This window comes from Meleagris gallopavo, chromosome 2 (genome assembly GCF_000146605.3).
Source record: "Meleagris gallopavo isolate NT-WF06-2002-E0010 breed Aviagen turkey brand Nicholas breeding stock chromosome 2, Turkey_5.1, whole genome shotgun sequence".
Classification (NCBI taxonomy): domain Eukaryota; kingdom Metazoa; phylum Chordata; class Aves; order Galliformes; family Phasianidae; genus Meleagris; species Meleagris gallopavo.
In genome coordinates this window covers 32,048,870-32,054,869 of record NC_015012.2, presented here as the reverse complement: position 1 = coordinate 32,054,869, position 6,000 = coordinate 32,048,870, and positions in this window count along the sequence as shown.

Here is a 6,000-nt window from a genome sequence, read left to right as displayed (position 1 = left end):
GCTGCCCCTAAATGTGCCTGACCGGCGCGACCTCCTTCTGCGGCGTTCTCTACCCACCCGCGGCGTCAGACGGCGCTGAGCAAAGGAGACGAGGGTATGAGAGAAAGCGCCTGGTTGCTTTTGTGGGGCAGAAGCGCGAAAGGAGCCGAGGAGGTCGTGATTCTATTCAGGCTCCGACGCGGACAGCCCCGAACGAAGGACCACTCGTCCCACCGCGGAACCACGCTGGAATGCTTTGGGGCGAGCGGCGTCGGGCGGAGAGAGACGGGGCGGCACGAGGGACAAAACGCCTCAGCTAGAGAGAGTGCCGCGGGGACCACAACTCCCAGCATCCTCCTCTAGGCCGCCTCCTGAGCTGAAGTGCCTCAAGGGACTGGAAAGAATTCCTCGCTAACACATCAATCGCTGCTTCTGCTATTAAAGGCAGGTCAATCTGCTGACTGAGGAGAGAAATACCTCCTGAGGACCAACAGCTTAATGAGAAAGGCACAACGAGAGCATTGCTTTGCTTCTAGTTAGATAACAGTTGGTAAAGAGTAGCCACGGGCTATTACAACCTCAAACAAAACTGGCTCATGCAGCTAAGGCTCCCACCAAGCTGCCTTACTATGGCTAGGCTGAACTTGTCTATAAAGATGTCCTGCTTTTCCTTCAGTTCATTCATCTGAGATGCTCTGTTTAGCTATTCTGTGATTGGGACCTGGGGGGCTCTTTCTTTCCTCCCAGGTTCAACACTGCAGCTGAAGACTTGTGACACTTCACTGATGCCAGGGTTGCGTGCAGCTTCTTTGTGCAGCTCTTGTGTGCAGGGGCCAGATCCTGGAGAAACTGAGCATCTCAAGGCCAAAGCCTGTTACTGGAGGGATTGTACATATGTCTCAATTTTCAACTAAGGACCTTCATCCCAGTTTGCCAGAAATAGGAAGAGGATGGTATTGGTGATGTTTCTATTTGCACAAGTGCTGTTTTCTGGCCATCTGTATACTATCAGCAAAAACATAAGCTCATTTTCTAGAGTAGCTGGATCTCTTCTGCTCTCCAGCTTTGGTTACTACAGGAAGGGATGAAAATACTTGCAATCTCTTCTAGACGGGGTGTTTGAATCTACCCTCATGTTACTCCTCTACTACAGGATATCAATACAACGAAAATTAGTTAACAAAACAGCCTCTGCAGCAGCAAATTAATGCAACAGCAAGCAGAGACTAGACCACTCAGTACTTCATATTATACAGATGGGCAAGTCTTACTAGCACTGCTGTTAGGAATCATGTTTGCGTGACATGGAGCTTGTGTAGGGAATACAACTATTTCTGAAGTGCTATCTTTCTCTGAACAACAGCAGCAAACTAGTTTATGTTTTCTCACCACAGTGATAAAATAGAATGAGTGTATCTGTACATGGTAAAGAAATTAACCACACATTTTTTTCTAGGATAATCAACCACTATGATAAACCTGCAAAAAAATCAGGCTGTTGTGTTTATTCTTTTACATACTTGATAGCTCCTGCTAGGAAATTTTTGTTGGTGAAACAGAGCAGTATCTCTCTCAGATAGAGTAACTGTGGAAAGGGCTAACAAGACTTCTGTGAACATACGAGGAAAAAAGTATGCATGAACATGGTTGCTGAGTTGCAAAAATAACATTAAGATTCTAGATTAAGTATTGAGGTAGTTTTAAAAAGCCTTTTTTTCCTCCTTTGAGCAGCTCTTCCAAGAGATACTGTAGAGCCAGAAAGGCCTAGTGAATCAAGAAGCTTCAGAAACAAGCTCCTTCTCTTGCAGCGATAAAATCCTGAAGTAGCCTGCACACTGTTCATCCTCTTCAGAGAAAAGTTTTTAAACAAAAAGCACTCAGGGTCCACTGTTATTTCATAAATGTTTAATGTTTGTTTTTAAAAAGAGAAAAAAGTATCAACACATACACGGTCTCCTTGGACACTGGCAAAAGAACTTACATTACAGACAGACCCATGAACACCATGTTCAACATTTAGGAATACAGAAAATCCTAACATTAATTAACCACTTTAATTATGAAAAGAATGTGCTCTCATACCAAAACAAAGAGATACTATTCCAGGTATGCAAATGTGTACCCACCTTCTCAGAAAAGGACTCCAAAAGCCCAGAAGCTCCAGATAACATTTTCATCGCTCCTGTGGAAATTAACCAAAAGCCAAAAAAGGGAATAATGTGCTTGTTAAAGCAAATTCAGTGTTCATACTAAAATCCCTCTTTCTGACCATCTGGTGAGTTCGGCTGTTATATTCTCAAGTCTGAGGCCTTTCTGATTCTTTTCCAATCTGTACTGAAATTTTTCAAACCCCAAAGCATTTAAAATAGTCTGGAAGAAGCTTAAAACAGAATGAAAACAGCTATGGTTGAACATACTGTGAATGCAATATCATACCAGGCTTTTTAAGGACTAGAATACCAGAAATTATGCATTTGATGCTTTGGTCTTGCATGCTAACCTTTTAAGTATAGTGTTTAACCTTATCTTACATCTTTGAGTTTAGAAACACAAATTTAACCCTCAGAGGAATAAAACAGGTATATTAGTATCTTTGATGATCTCTCTTCTATAGACACTGCAGCCAGCCTCAAGTAGGCTGTCCACATCTGTCTTCTACCAAATGCCAAACACATCAAATGTGCACTATATAAAGTACCGTAGCAAATGTAGATATGGAATTTCTCCCCAGCAGCCAAATTGAATCCATTGCATTAATTTATTGCACTGAATGCATGAAATACAAGGATGAATTATTTTTGTAATCTTATCTTGGATGTTTTGGCTAGAGGTACAATCAAGATATACTGGTTTTAAACCTCTCTTATATACTTAGTGAAGTAATATAATCTTTGAAACTAACTGCCAGAGGACATGAACTGTAAAAAGTCCTTGGAAAACACCATATTAAATGGGTATAATAGCATTAAGCCTTCAGTTCTTATGAGAAAAAGCCATCACCAACAATCCTTTGTTAATGGACTTTGTTGTCCTGCTCTTCTGCAAACCAGCCATTTCTAGATACCTACCTTTCAAGTACATAGAAATCGAGTCCTCTCATCTGATCATCTGGTATTTTTCTTTTATTTCTGCTTTTCATATCTGACAGGAGATGAATAGCCTAATGTGTTTCCTGATGTGAGGATCATGCCTACTGTTTCCTTATTGGCTAGCTGCTACCAGGCTTTTGCATTTTTTTACTAGTCTTCACAGCTACTGCTACCACTGAAGTGTTATTTTGCTTCAACATTCAAGTTTTGCATTCACCAATCAAACTAAACAGGGTTGTATTTCAACTATTTCACTGCTGCTTAGAAGCCAGCTAAAGCTCCCTCACAAAGAAGTTTCTCAAAGTATTTTATTAAGAATTGAAAACAATACCTTATATATGTGCTTTGCTCTCTCTAAACTGAATATTCTACAGTCAGCCTATTGGTAAAAGAAATGAAGTAGCTCTGATACAGCTTTTATTTGCTGTAGCTACTCGACCGTCCTCCAACATCTACTCTAATAATTTTGATGGCTCAGCTCTCTGCATCCCCTGTCGTTATAGGAGCATTCTGGGAATGATTACAGCAACTTAATTAGAATTGCTAACGTAAAAGTATTCAGCCTTCTCACTCCAAGAAGAGCCTAAAAAGAGGTGGTGGTAGGATCAAACCAAAATCCATGAATTAACACTACATACAGAGTCTCCATTTTCTACTCTAAGACAAAGTAGCAGCTTACAGCTGCTTTATTTTGCTCATGTTGGTTACAGCCAAGAATACATCTATACTGGATAACAGAAAAGGTGGCCTACCAACTATGAACTTGCATTTCTCTTCAGCTTGTTCTGTATTCCCAGCGTGGTCACACACCCTCTTTGTACTTACCCTGTGTAGGGGGCAGAAGAGGAATGAATTCTTTCCCAGATAATGATTTTCCTCCCTTTGCCTTTCTGTAACATTCTGAAAGAGTAATAAACCAACACAATACTACATTAAGTGCCCCAGAAAAACCTATCTCAAGTGCTATCTCCTGCATTTTTTCAGGGGAAAAATGTCTGTGTTCTGCAACATGCTATGCAGATATTCTTGCTCATGTAATTCTAGTCTCAGAAGAAATAAGTTTTCAACTCTAAACCTTTCACTACACTAAAGAAGTATAATTTTAGCATGCCTTGGGATATACTGGCCTGGTGGAAAGTTGTCTCTTTAAAGAAATAAACCAGCCTACTTCTGTTATCATTACTTTCCCTTGATATCTCAAAAAAAAAAAAAAAGAAAAATAACCCACTTGGGATTTACCAGTTTAAGAAAATAGTTAAGAAAGTAGGCAAATACAAATTATCTGTGTTAATGGGGAAAAATTAAGATCTTGGTGCAGCTTCCCTTAGATATGAATTTATTTCTGCTCCTACCAAGAATTAAGAAGTGGCAGTGACCCTGTATCTCAATCTTCTACTTGTAATTTCTACCAGTAAGATAGACACGTATTGGAAAAAACTAATAACAGAACACTGGTTGATACATTGCTTCCCCACTAACATGGCCATTTAAAATAAACACACAACCCTCCCAAAAGCCCATACACTGCTTAGTAAAAATCTCAAAGAAATGATTCCAGCAAGCTGGAAACAATATTTACCCGCTCAAGGGACTACCAGAATAATAACAACAATAATATACAGTATTTTGTCTAAACCATAACTTTTGTTTTTAAAGTTTTCAGCAAAATGTAAATATTTGAAGGCCATTTCTACTTCCCAAATAGAGCCACAGATGTTAAAAGAAACCTGCAAAAATAACTTACAATACATAGAATGCCAGCAGCTTTCCCACAGCTCTTCTACTGCCTCTTAGTAAAAAGCTGTTCTGCCACAGACTTCGCCCAAGAGAATGTTCTTTCTACTAGCCTCCAATATGGCAAAGTAAAAGTTGCAGTATAAAATAAATGCCTGGAGTTGATTCATCACCCTTGTAATTTACTAGCTAGTTGTCTCGGCTTTGAAGATGCGTAAAAACAGAAAAATTCAAGTAGACTTATTTATTTCCTATCAGCAGCTTTCTAAAAATCAAGAGAAAGGCACTTCTCCCTTATGCAGCTTGTAAAGAACTAGGCCAGGAAGGAGAGATCATGTTATATTGCACTATTCAAACACACAAATAAATACCCCTCCATTAACTCACCCCTCCTCCTGAGGATCTGAAGTCAAGCATCCAAAGCCAGCCTAGAACTTAAGGCTTCCCAGTCAGTGCACTATGCTACAGCTCTGCCAGCACAGGGGACCAGTACGGTAGATAATCATTTACTGCATGCCTCTGAAAACCACAGCAAAAATAAATAAATAAATAGATAGATAGATACATAAACAAAATATATATATATACATACATGCCATTTCACAAAACTTTAAAACAACAAACACCTCCACCAATATGCCTACATGTCAGTCTACCACCATTCATTTTGTTCCTACACATTCCAGCAGTTCTGGGAGTATCTTTTACTCCTACTTAAAAAAAACCCAAAACAAAACAAAAAAAAACAAAAACCCACAAATAACCCTTACTTTCAATGCAGAATACTGTCAGCCCACTCAGGCACAGAACAACTATTTGACCAAAGGGCATGAAAAGAAGTATTATTTAACTTGTATCAAATGAACACTTAGCTTCTGGAAAGCTGAAGGCAAATACAAGCTAACAACTCTTCTTTTCCCATTTGCAAAGTTCTTGCTTTCCTTTGGTGCTAGGTGCTCTTCATTCCTGGCCAGCAGAGCTGTGTGCTGACCACCAGTGCTAGTTGCAGAAGCAACTGATAAAAAGGATATTGGATTTATGTTGATGCCCTTTCCACCAAAATAAAGTTAATCAAGAGCACTTCCCACACAGGTAAGATAGTACTGAATGAGGCTGTCTGAAGTAGATTGTCCAAATGAGTTTTTCTACCACTGCATACACTGAGACCTTCATGAAAATGGATCTGAGAAATGAAACC